The sequence below is a fragment of the Thunnus albacares genome, chromosome 10 (genome assembly GCF_914725855.1).
Source record: "Thunnus albacares chromosome 10, fThuAlb1.1, whole genome shotgun sequence".
Taxonomy (NCBI): Eukaryota; Metazoa; Chordata; class Actinopteri; order Scombriformes; family Scombridae; genus Thunnus; species Thunnus albacares.
This window is the reverse complement of record NC_058115.1, coordinates 31899758-31913883: the sequence shown is the minus strand read 5'-3', so window position 1 is coordinate 31913883 and position 14126 is coordinate 31899758. Positions and strand designations below refer to the sequence as shown.

General features: G+C 40.5%; 1 long non-coding RNA gene across 1 annotated transcript; it reads left to right on the top strand.

The window, feature by feature from the left end:
* Nucleotides 1-11363: 11363 nt before the first annotated feature.
* LOC122989863 lies at nucleotides 11364-13815 on the top strand. The gene is made up of 3 exons (XR_006405186.1): nucleotides 11364-12810; nucleotides 13101-13189; nucleotides 13302-13815. It is a non-coding gene; the product is annotated as an uncharacterized LOC122989863 (long non-coding RNA).
* The last annotated feature ends 311 nt before the right edge of the window (nucleotides 13816-14126 follow it).

Here is a 14126-nt window from a genome sequence, read left to right as displayed (position 1 = left end):
TGAGGACCTTTGCCAGCGGATCCACTGATTACGGTGATTGTATTTCAATTAATTCATTAATTAAAAGCTTTGAAATGAATTACAAAATGCTGGTTTATCATTAAGGAGGTATGTGCTTAACATGAGAGGAACATCGTCATCTTTTATCTGAAATGTTTACCACACCTGGACTTTCATGGTGTTCGCTGGATCGTGATGTGAACTGGATTTGGTGGTAAGGTGGCCCGGCAGGCCTCGACGGCATGAATACAGAGTGGCTGTAATTTCCCCGGAGGGCGTCAGACCTGCGTCCTCAGACCGAATGTCACCAGGAAACAAACTACAGTCGTCACTCCGAGGATTAAACGGCCCGAACCGCATTCAATATTGCTTATTTAATCCACATTCTGTGTGTATACGCAGGAGGCGGATGAAAGGGAAATATCTCAGTGTTTTCTTTTGGTGCTCTGACCCGTTTCATTTGTATCCACAGAAATATTAATAACACTACAGGGATATGAAAAAAGTTCTTACCAACAAATTGATCAGAATGAAGGGAGGCAGCTGCTGTTTGTAAATCAGAAAACATTTCACTCTAATGAGTAATAACTGCACGTATCAAAAAGGTCGGAAAAAACCTTCAGCGTATTTTAATAGCAGGAAAATATCAACTGATGAGGTATTTTCACTGCTAGACTGATGCACTGCAGAAACATGTTTACATCTTCATTTAACTCTTAATCACAAACAAGCAGAAGACTGAATGAAATGAAAGTCACTATCAGTTTTGACTATACAGTGACCTTTTCAAAAAGGAATTTATAGAGTCTAGAAGTGTTTGTCTTTAAATGTTGGTATATTGAAACAAAGAATAATGCTTTAGTAGTATGCATATTACACATCATGTTTTATCATGTTGATTTCTGTTGGAAAGTTGACACGCTCCAGTCTCAAACATAATAAGGTTACACGCATATATGACTCAACACGTCATCCAAATGGAACAACCAAACAACACATAGGCAGTAATCGGCAGGACGACGTCATTTGTCAGCGCTTTTCAAAATTATTGCCAATCTAATGTTCAAAAAAATAATGATGTTTTATGTTGCAACACAGCCTGGTCGCCAGAATAAAACGTTGGTATTGTACGTTTCTGCAAACCACAGAAACGTTGAAAATCTACGTTTCAACACATGAAATACGTAGCATATTAACATTTCAACAATACGTATTATGTCAACATTTCCAAAACATGTAATCAACATTTCTAAAGTGACATAGTTCACATGTGATCTATATGAGTTGATCTTTCCTATGTAGGAGGAGGAGGAGGACTAGTAAGTTTCTTGGCAGCAAGTTGGAAATCAGCAGAGAACCCGACTCCAGACCACCTTGAAACTGAAACCAATGTCCGCTTCCTGTTTCAACCGACAAAACCGGGTGTTTTTAGTGAGACGTCGGCAGTTTTTATTTTAACCCAAACCATGATCTTTGCCTAACCCTAACCAAGTGGTCTTTGTGGTTACACCATAAATCATCATTCAACAGGTAGAAATGTTAATATGCTACGTTTGTAGAAATGTTGATATGATACGTATTTCACGTGTTGAAACGTAGATATATTCAACGTTTCTGTGGTTTGCAGAAATGTTCAATGCCGATGTTTTCTTTCTGGTGACTGGGTTGCGTGACGATGCTGTGGTTCAGGTCTGGTCAGGTTCAGGGAAAGATCATAGTTTGAGTTAAAATGATCACTGTTAAGATTAGAGAAACATGTGGTTTGGGTTACAGTTACTACTTCCTTAAAGTTAGGCCACCTTCGTCGCCATGGCAACAATAATAACCACAGGGTTAAGATTAAGGGATGATCATAGTTACGGTTTTTAAAAAACTGTCTCAACTCGTGGTTGGAAATTGAAAACAAACAGCCGTCTCTTGTGGCAAAGTCCACCGTTTGTCAGGAACGGGGAAGCAGGAGTGGACCCAAATGCAGAGGCTGGAATGCAGATTTGATGAAAATCTCCTTTAGTCTTGCAATGGTCAAGGACAGAACTAGCAGACAAGACAAAACAAAAAAAAAAAAGCCAGGACTTAAATAGTAACTGAACTAACGAGACGATGAGGTGCAGGTGGGGAGACGGGTGGAGAACTCAGGAGAAAGGAGTGAACAGATGGAGCCGATTGGCCGGAGGAAACACTGGGGAGCAGGGCAGGGCTGATGAGGCTAACACAGGGCAGGTGTGGAGGAAAACAGAGCAGGGCAGCACTAACAAGGGTGATGCAGACCAGGTGAGGGGAGGAGCACACGAACACAGGAAGAGGAAACACAGGGAAACCAGGAAACACAATACTCTAAGCTACCGGAAACCCCAAAAGAACACAAAAAGTCCAAAAACCAAACCAAACCAACCACTGCACCACTGTTGCATGTCGTACCGTTTTTTTGGGCGACTGACATTACAACCTATTGTGTCGCTTTATTATTTTAGGAGGACAGTTTCATCATCATATATCACTGCAACTCTTACTGTCTGTCTGTTTGCCTGTTTCAGTTACCTCCTGTGTCACTTTTTTACTATTTTGTCACATTATTTCATCATTAAAAACAAACTTCCATGTGCATAACAGAAATAAGTTCAGGTCACCATATTTGGAAACAGGTCAGACAAGAATCTGTATTTTGGCTGATGCAACATCCATCAATCAGAGCACAGATCATGAAATATTTGACCAAAATTACTCTAATGTTGGACAATCCCATAATAACTTAAGTAGTGTTCCTTTGTTAGTTTTGCATCTATTGTAACGTGACCATTAAGTGATGGAACATGTAAATAAAAAACTGCATGCACTGACTTCGCACTCTGGCCCGTCGGGATCAGATCATTTAGCTTTTTAAAAATGAGAGATATTTCTTACAAGTGTGGTGTGCTTTTATTTTGAAAGTTTGATTGACATGTGTACTGTCAGGTGTGTAGAGACAATAAGTAACTGCAGCTGGACACAGAAAAATACTTATATATTTGAATGGAGAGTGTGAGCGAACCCACATCTTTTTGAACATTTACTGCTTCCACATAGTTTTAGATACAAACTTCATTTGAACTTTACATGAGTCACGAGACTTTGACCTACAAATCTTGAATTTACATGTGTTTTCTATCTTTTACTGTTTTTGAGATATTAGAGTGTGAGTTTTAAAGTCTTTTCTTGCTCCTCCTGTGATTTTATAATGAGTGTGTATTGCGGAATGTTTCACAGCACTGAGGGAGTGACATCACCAGGAGCAGTTGGAGAGGAGGATTTTAGAGTACGCTTCTTGTGAAATCTCCTCATAAATCCCATGACTTTGGCCAAATCTTACATTAAAAATAATATTTTAGTAGGAAATTTTGTTGCAAATCCATTGATACAGGTTTGAAAGTGGTCAGACTTATAGTTTAGACGTCAGAAGCCTCTGTTTGACACAAAGTTCATGCCCATAGATTGCCTCCCCATTGTTTTACATTGTAAGGTGTGATGTGGCACTGCAACTTTCAGGGCTTATAAAATCCAAACCATTCAAGTTATTACAAAGTTTTTAACGACTTTTTTTCAGCATAGTGTCATAAGTCATATATCAAAGTTTGAAGCCGATACCATTAACGCCCTCGGAGGAGATAGCTTTTGTTCGGGGTCCAAAATAGGGTCAAAGTCTTATTTTGAAATTGAGATTGCGGACTTCCTGCTGGATTTAGGTCAGGGGTGTCGGCATACGATTTGTAGGTCTTGAGACAAATACCTCGCCCTTAAGCCTTTTGGGCTCGGTCCCTAATTATTTATTTACCTCAGTGACAGAAGGAACCAGGCCTTTATTTGGAACATTTATTGTTTTTTTTTATTCTTTATTTAATTATTTATTTATGTCAAATGCTCCCCGTTTACTCGTGAGGTAGTAGCTATTAACTTTCTCCATGTTGACCTGTTGACTTGATAAATTCAGCATAATCCCCTAATGTGTACTCATTAGAGTTTACTTACTTACTTGCCAATATTCTGGAAATTCGGTTAAAATTTGCAGTAAATTTGGATGGGAAGATACAGTCGGATGCAAGGGAGTAAAAGGAGTAATATTGCATTGAGGAAATAGTCTAGTAGGAAGGGGGGGTCCCCATGCACCCGACTGATATATTTTTCTAACTTAGTTTTTTGTAATCCTCAAGGTGTCTAGTAAACAAATTTTCATGTTCCCAACTCGAAATATTGTCCCATGGGTCTGTTTTGCGGCCATCTTGGCGGCCATCTTGGCAGCCACATAGGAGTTCTGACAAAAATTGAAAATTGACATAACTTTTGAACCAGATATCATGCAGAGACAAATGACCCCATTTTTCTATATAATTATGGCATGGGGAATTGATTGAGATGGTTATTGCAATGATTTTAATAAGTTTGGTACATTAAAAATCAAAAAATAAGAAAAAATTCTGTATAATTTACACTCAAAATCTTGCAAAATACAATGTCTACATGTATACCAAAGTATACGGTCCACACAAACTCTGGAGTCAGCTAAAATTGACAGTGAGTAGGGAAAAATAACACAATATGAGTTAAATAAGTCAAGTAAATAAAAGGAAGGTGTTCTACTCCTAGTATAATCTTTCATGACAGAACAAGCGACAGAGGTGCTAAGCAATGCTACTTTTTCATCGTGCTGTGCTATATTTAGTCGTCATCATTAAGAAGCTCTTCATAGTCAATCTCTTGCTCCTCTTCCTCTTCTTCACTCTCCTCTACCTCCTCAGCAGTTTTCTCTAGTAAGTCAATGAGGGAAGAGGGGAGGATAGGGCCACAAGACCACACTGGTTCCAAACTACCCTCTTCAGTCTTCTCCCAGCCTTGTCCAGGATCATGAGGGTTGGGATGGGATAGGTTGGGATAGGTTGTATTTGTATTCGGGCACACCCCTAATGCAGCTCTACTATGAAATAAGATTTTACCCATTTTAAATGGTTAAAAAAAAAAAAAAAATAGAAAATCAATATGTGGTGGTCAATGTTGATATTGTGGCGGGCCACCACAAAGAAATGAATATATATTATATATATATTGCAGATAAATGCAATGCACAGGCCTCTACTGGACTCCATGGGTAATACTCCTCGCCAATCACAGGCACACAGTCGCTCACTGAAATTTGCATATACATATCCGGTAGTCAGGCAAAGAAGCAGACAGCAAACAGCTAAGGTGAACCGACAGGGTGCACAACTCACTCACTCACTTGAAGTCAGTGCAAGCAGCAAAGCTGTCTTGAATGACCACACCTTTAAAGAGGAGCACTCCAGAGGCTCACAGGGATCACTCACTAGGCTTCGAGCAACACCGGCAGTTCCCACTGAGGAGTGGAGACACGCCTCACTGGCCAATGTCTCCTGACTCCTTGCATGAAACGCTTCATGAGGAGTTGGGCGAAGACAGGTCTGTTGCCCAACCCCTCATGAGGAGGAAACAGCTGCTGCATACATTTCAACAGTGGCATGAGACAGCCCCTTATCACCCAGATATTGTAGAAAGGAAAGGACCTCTTCCACTGCACGTCAGGGGGTCCAGCCTCCTCTCCTCGCACCAGCGTTGGAATCCCAACCATTTTGCCTTGTAGCAAGCAATAGTGGATTCTGCTCTCGCTGCCTGGATAGTCTGCACAACCTGTGCAGACAGACAATTCAATTTCAATTCAATTTATTTATATAGCGCCAAATCACAACAAAAGTCATCTCAGGGCACCTTTCACATGGAGCAAGTCTAGACCATACTCTTTAAAGTCCAGCCCTCATCAGCCTATCCCTCTCAGGAGCCAAGCCCGGAGAGGTTGGCCTAACATGGGCAGCACGCCTATTGAGCCCACCTCCTGGGCCGAAGCCCCCCACACCTGGGGAATAGACCAGGGCTGGGCCGCCAACATCTGGGTCATCTCTGCATACCACGGTGCCCCTGTCAACCCCCAAGGGTGGTTCATCCTGCGGTGTCAGGAAAAACCAGAGCAGACAGCAGGTGTTGTTTCCACTGGCGAACAGGTCCACTTCCACTCTCGAAAACCAGTTCCAAATCTGCTGCACCACCTCGTCCAGCAGAGAGCTGCCCCTCAACATGACGTCAGTGCCCCTGTTCACCAGATGCGGAACGTGGAGGGCTCTCAGAGACAGAAGGTGTTCTGAGCCCCACACCAACAGGTTCTCCACTATCTTCAACAGGGCTGCGGACCGGACCCCACCCTGCCTGTTGATGTAGTCAACTGTGGCGCAGTTGTCTGTTCTCACAGTCTACCCTGAACCACCATTGCAGGCAGCATATGTGCAGGAGCCCCAGTGGAACGACTCGATGGCCCGCTGCCATGAGCCCCAATGCCTGCATGACAGTCAAAGCTGTCACCGCCACAGTCTGAACTGCCACTGCAGTGCCGTCCATCTGGGTTCTGACAGAACAGCCCGCAGCCTGGCCAAATCTGGCACTCTTCTTCCAGTTGATGGCAAAGCCTAACTGAGTTAGGTGCAACACTAATCTGGCTGTGTGGAAAATGGCCCATCCTCTGGACCTGGCCATGACAATGAGGTTATCTAAATAGAAGACGACGCTCTCACCACAGTTGCAGAGCAGTTGCAGCGCTGTGTCCACACACTTGCTGAACGTGCAGGGAGATGGGGAGTAGTTGAACAGCAGCCTGTTGTAGTCGTAGGCTATCCCCTGGAAGGCAAAACACAGGAACTTCCTGTGTTTCGGTGCCACCTTGACATGAAAATAAACACCTTTCAGGTTGATGGTGGTGAACCAGCTGCCTGATTGAATCAGTTCCAGCAATCTCCTCATGGTCAGCACGTGGAACGTCTTTGCTAATGTATTGGTTCAGAATGCGGATATCCAAAATGGGTTTGAAACATCCCATCTTCTTGGGAACAAAGGAAATACACAGAGTAAAACCCCTTCTGTCTGTCATGAGTGGGAATGACCGACCTTGTTTTGATAACAGGTGCTGGATCTCATCGAAGAGCAAATCTATTTCCTCTTGAGAGAATAGATTTATTTCCTTGATGCCCAAATATGGAGGAGGAACACAGCAGAACTAGAGAGAATAACCCAGTCTCAGTGTTTTGTCCATCCACTCCGATAACACGCAGCTGTGATGCCATTTCTCGTCACAGCGGAATGGGACACCACATCATCGAAAATGTCCCAACGTTTCTGGCATAGATCTGGAGGAAGTGCTCAGCAGAATACGCAGGGCGGTGGCTGTATCATGCCACTCTCTGCGTAGTCCCACCCGAGGTACTCAAAGTGGGAAGTGATGCCCGGCGGAGATGAGACCAAGGGGCGGCTGTGGCTCAGGAGGCTGTGGCTCAGGAGGTAGAGCGGGTCGTCCACTAATTGGAAGATTGGCGGTTCGATTCCCGGCTCCTCTAGTCCACATGCCGATGTGTCCTTGGGCAAGACACTTAACCCCAAATTGCCCCTGATGGCTGTGCCATCAGTGTATGAATGTGTGTGAATGGTTAGCTTCCTCTGATGGGTAGGTTGGGACCTTGCATGGTAGCCCCTGTACCCATTCAGCGTATGAATGTGTGTGAATGGGTGAATGTGATTCGTAGTGTAAAAAGCGCTTTGAGTGGTCGGAAGACTAGAAAGGCGCTATACAAGTACAGTCCATTTACCATTTACCAAGGTACGACGGAAGGAACGAGCATGTACCGGCGACTCCATCCCTGGAGAAGAGAGATAAGTGAGCTGATTCGCCATTGCTGAAGAAAAGAAGAGCTAGTAGAAGAGCGGTAGCTAGACACTGCTTATATAGGGTGCAGGATATTTGAATCGGTAGGCGCGTCCTGATTGGCTGACTACGTACATGCAAATTTCAGTGAGCAATTGTGTGTGTGTGATTGGGGAGGAGTATTACCTATAGAGTCCAGTAGAGGGCGGAGCCTGTGTGAGAACTTTTACTATGTCATTTGTTCAGCGTTGCTGTAAAGACTCAGAAGTGAGGGTGAAAAAATCATATAAATAATCATTAAACAAAAAGAAAGAATTTTAATATGGTTTAAAGTGATATTTATATGAAAATATTTCATTTGAAATAATGTCATATTGTAATTGAATTAGCTCATTTTTATGTATCTCAACATAAAGACCACAGTTGTGGAACATGAACAAAAGTGGTATTTGGACCCATAAAATGCTTCATAAATTTTATTAAATCACATTATTTAGTAATTATTCTTTATGTCAAGATGTGTAATAACACTGTGTATATATTTATCAAGTGTCATGTGTACACCCATATGTAGACAGTCATTTTGCAAGATTTTGAGTGTAAATTATACAAACTTCTTTCTTATTTTTCCAGTTTTAATATAACAAACTTGATAAAATCACTACAATAACCATCTCAATCAATTCCTCATGCCAAAATTATATAGAAAAATGGGGTCATTTGTCTCTGTATGATGTCTTGTTCAAAAGTTATGTCAATTTTCAATTTCCGCCAGAAATCCAAGATGGCCGCAAAAATGGCCGCCAAACGGACCCATGGGACAATATTTCGAGTTGGGAACATGAAAATTTGTTTACTAGACACCTTGAGGATTACAAAAAACTAAGTTAGAAAAATATATCAGTGGGGTGCATGGGAACCCCCCCTTCCTACTAGACTAAAAGTGTAATACATGTCATATTATCTCTGGAACAAAGTGTTGGTCTGACAGACATTTGTTACACCAGCTAATAAAGGGAGTTACTCTGAACTCTCAAACCAATATTCAAATAATGGCCAATTGGTGGAGACCTGCACAGACAAATCCAGACTGGCTGCTAATAAAGGCAGAGTAAAAAAAAAAAAAAAACTAAAGGAGGGTGGATTTACCTGTCACCTACTACAACAGCTCACATGGGAAATTTGATGTAATTTACACAGCACTAATTCCATCAGTACAACAACAGAGTCGTACTTTACTCACCACTCTGCTGCTCTCAGGAATAATGTTTTCATACTCTAAATCATTTTCTGCTGTCATCAATAAAACTCACATTAAAAACATTATTATACAGAGAAGGCTGCAAGACCTGCAGTGTGAAACTTCTGGAGGATATGTTGCATTTTCATTACATGTCACATGACTCTTGTTGTGCAAATGGGATTAGTGATGTGTAAATTACACCAAATTTCCCATGTGAGCTGTTGTAGGAGGTGACAGGTAAATCTACCCTCCTTTAGTTTTTTTTGTTTTTTTACTCTGCCTTTATTAGCAGCCAGTCTGGATTTGTCTGTGCACGTCTCCGCCACTTAGCCGTTATTTGAATATTGGTTTGAGAATTCATGGTAACTCCCTTTACTAGCTGGTGTAACAGATGTCTGTCAGTCCAACACTTTGTTCCAGAGACAATACAGCATAGTTAAAAAAGTATTTGAACCTTTAATATAGCCTTCTAACCATTGCTAGTTAAAGGTATAATATGTAATTATTCCACATTAAAATGTCTAAAAACAACTAGACCTATCTTATATATGTTGTTGAGTTGTGTACTTACATTATCCCAAATGTTTCCAACAATGTTCAAACTCAGAGAAATCTGTAATTTAATCAAAGTAACGGTTTCATTTGGTCGCATGTCAATGGCGTCATACCTCCTCTACCAAAGAGTAAACACGCACCAGATGCATACGGCGGCGCTGTGTTTGTCCGCTACAACGGCGTCTACCAAAGAGTAACTTACACACATACAAGATAATACATCGGCGTTGTGGTTGTTCCACACAAACTGCTATAAATTGACTTTTATTCAGTTTTAAGCCACATTTCTATGATAAATTTAGGTTGTTTTTAACTATATCTTTTAGCCGGAAGAAGGATTTTAGTCATTGGACGTCTGGATCTTAAGTTATCAGAGAAATAAACGGGGCAAACGTTAGCAGCAGCTCGGCTAACGTCGCCGAACATCGTCAGAGAAATATTGATTTTTTTTAGGTGAAACAGCTTTAATTAGTATTTTTAACTATTTTAATCTGCGTGTACGTTTGATTTTGGAGAGGAGGAGACCTCTGCGGGTAAAAACATCCTGAACGATGAACACTGGAGTAACCCTATCCCGGTGAAGCTGAACTTTTGTTCACTCTGAAACTCTTTTGTTATTGTTTTGATTGAGACCCCGAGCGGCTGAAATTACATATTGTGCATTTAAACCATACTTATTCATAAGAGAAACTCATTTTTGCTCTTTTCATAGAGGCCATGCTGACAATAACAAAAAAAATAAACAATAAAAAATACATCAGACTTATCCTTTAATACTGACTTGTTTACCATTGTGAGTCACACAAAGATCAGTTTAACTAGCCATCAACAGGGGTAGTTCACAAAACTACAATGTTCCTGTTCATTTTATTGATGAATTATTCTGATCACAGCAAAATTAAGGCTCTTTTATTATCTTTACCCTTTATTGTTAGTGAACAATATTCTAGCGAACCCTGTAGTAGCTCACACAGCTACAGCTCTAGGTAGCTACTAGACTGTAAAGATAAATATTAAATATTAAAGACATGCAGTTAAGGATTTTGTTCAGTTTTCTTACTATTAATAAATTGATAAATTAAATTAGGAAAACTATAGCTTACCTCTGAAGAAAAGAAGCACAACTAACTGTCTCTGGGGCCACAAAGAAATTTTGAGAGAAGCACAGAAGCAGCACATTGATGATGTCAGAGGGCTGTGATTGGTTGATGACACATCCTACTTGGCTGAATCACGTCGTGCGTGGTACACTTTCCTCAATGCAGTTTTATTCTTTTTACTGCCTTACACCTGACTGTATCTTCCCATCCATATTTTCCCACAAATTTTAATAGAATTTTACACATTTCCATCCACTGCTGTTGCCGCTGCAGTCAGGGCTGCAGCTCGGAAACTCTGAAATCATGATGACTGAAATAACTCAGTTGGTGCATTAATAGACGTGTTGTTCTTGCATCAAGGCATGAGTGACATACTGTTTATTCTTGTACATTCCTGATAGTTGATGAGGTTTTACATGAATGAATTTATGCTTTTTATTGCATGCAGTCTTGATAATTCATGCACCTTTACCATAAAGCGTTACCATCTTATCTGCAGTACTGCTATTGAGCCATAGTAATGAACAGCTGCATATGTTAATGTCATCAGTTTCTCAACTAACAAATATTAGGCCTTAAGTGCTTAATAATCTTAAGTATGAGTCATCTTAATGGCAGCATAAGCATTTTATCTGATTGGTGTTTAGTCTGCTTACACCACTTAAATTAACCATCAATAGTACAATAATTTAAGAGGCTTCTTGTGCATGTTTTGAAGTATTTGTTGTATTTTCTGCATTACAGTTTAATCAAGAAACAATTACAAATTCCATATCACATGCAATTATTTATAAAAGACTATATTTAAGTCAGTTTAATCAATCAGTAAATGTTCTCTGACGTTTCATGCTTGTGCATCAGGATTACAGCTGACGTCCCTTTTAACATGCTGTCCAGGTCAGGATGTCATATAAAGTGTGAAATGGTTACATGTAGTATCTGCATGTGTTACATGCATGACCAGTATCCCATTAAGAACACATGAGGATTATATTTGTCCGTCAGCAGTTCCCAGTAGATGTCTCCTGCACAGTCGAAATGGAAGTTAGGTCTTTGCTGGAGGTGGACATTGTTTGCGATGGGGGATGTTTTTATGGACTTAAACATCCAGAGGCAAAAAGCGCTTTGCATTGCACAGCTGCAGGAGCAGCGAGTGTTTCAGGGAGGTCAGGCAATGATGGTTTTAATAATCTATCAGATCTATAAAAAGGCAGATGCGGCAGGTGTTACGAAAAAGCAGCCTGAGGGGCCGAGTGAAACCATTCCACTCGCTGAATTTTTTACTGAAATTACTGGAGAAAAACACAAGCATATTGACATTTGCTAGATCCACTTATTGATCAGTGGATCACATCTGCAGCTGAAGCAATTTTCACTTTTCCCCTGCAGGGCCTCCGTTCAAGCTCTACCACAGTAAATACAGACTGTTACATATTAAATATCCAGAACATCTGCGTTAGTTTGACCCGGACCAGGTGACGAGTCACACGTTTGTTCGCAGGTCGATTTCCTCCCCGAACACCGAGATGAATCTGAGGCCGCGTCCATGTCAGCGTGGATAAATCTGAAAACATTTTAAATGGGATTCTGTCCACATTCATGTTTTCAGATAATTTATTATTATTATTATATTTGTGAAATTAAACTTTCAGCATAGCAAAGCCAAATTAATGATTTTAGTGACCTCTTGGCACTGGTTTCCTACCATTAGCAGGTGGTCCAGTACTGAACATTTGCTACCAGGCCGTGAAAAACAATGTGATTCAGCAAAAAAAGGGAATAATTGTAGAACTTTTATATACTTTATATTACATGCTTTTTTTGCAGTAATACCCTTTAACTCAAGTGTTGTTCAGAAATCTGTTGTATTTGTTTGTATTTAGTAAGTAACCATTATCAAATACTGTGTGTCATGCCCCGGCTGGAAAGCTGAGTTATCTTTTTGTTTCTCCCAGTGTTCCTTGTCTTGTACTTCCTGTTTTATTTTGACACTCACCTCTTGTCTTGTTCCAGGTCCTTCACTTCCTGCCCTCGTGTGTCTCCCTATCGTGTGATTACCTGCCCTATTGTGTTGCACCTGTGTCTCGTTGTCTCCCCTCCCCCGGTGTATATAGTCTCAGTGTTCCCTTACTTCTGTGCCCGTTCGTCTTGTTCTCTGGTGTCAATGTTCCAGCCTTTCTCCCCTAGTAAGCCTTATAGTTCCCGACTTGTTTTGTCTTTGACCTCACCTTTTTACCTACGGATTTGGATTATCTTGTTGTACTGACTGATCACCTGAGTACCGACCCTGCTGCAATTAAAGGACTGTTTTTTGAACTTGCATACTGTGTTAGTCTGCATTTTGAGTCCAAGATGTTGTTCAGTTCTTGTCACTGTGCAGAGCAAACAAAGCTAAAATAATAGTTTGACATTTTGTGAAATACTGTATTCACTTTCCTCAATTCTTCTCTCATATGTGTAAATCCAACCTTGGTAGAAGTTTGATCCAGCAGGAGCTTAGCTTAGCTTAGCTTAGCTTATCTTAGCATACAGACTGGAAGCTGAGGGAAACAGCTCAGTTCAAAAGTAACCAACACCTCAAACTCATAGATTAAGACATTACATCCTGTTTGTTTAATCTGTACAATAAACAACATGACATGTTGTGCTTATGCGATTATGCAATTACTTCATGCAGTCCTGTTGTCACTGAGAGAAACCTCCTACGACTACCAGCCAAGACATGCTGGACAAAACCACAACAAGGTGTCTTTTAGTCTTTTAGCGCCGCTCTCAGGAAAACCTTCACATTTTCAGCTTCTAGTAAAGCTGAAAGGCCCCATCTCCACTTGGTATTAACATATGATCTGTGTACATTATCTTAATAAAGACATCTGATCATCAGCATTTACACCTGGTATTAATAACAGAGTTGTCAATCAATTAAAATATTAACTAATCACACAATTTTTCTTAATATTGAAGCTTGTAATAATGATATTAAAAAGTAAAATCACCGAATTAATGTAGAATCAACACTTGGGAAGTATACTTAAATTCAAATATTATTCTTTAACAGCATCTTTTTAACTTTTAACACATATCCTCTCTTACAGATTTCCAATAAAACCATCAAGGCCACTGACTGTCAGCTGGAAATACATATTTCTTACATGCACTAACAGAAATAAATAACAAAACCCAGGCCTTTATGTTAAAGTACCAGCTGAATTTTAAAACCATCACCAAGGACATTTAAGTTAGATATCAGCTTCGAAGGCAATCTGCACAGATATAAAAGATAATTAACATCAATAAATGTGTTCCAGATGAATTTCAACAAGGTCCATAAATAGTCCTGCAGATATGAAAAAAGATTGTGATTCACACATGGAAGACAGAGGGATCCCTTTTCCCTCGTCAAAATTTAGCGTCCTTCCCGACAAGCTAGCATAACATGTTGATACCGATGGATGCCTGCAGTCATCGTCTCTCATATGATACCAGCATCTTCACTCTAGTC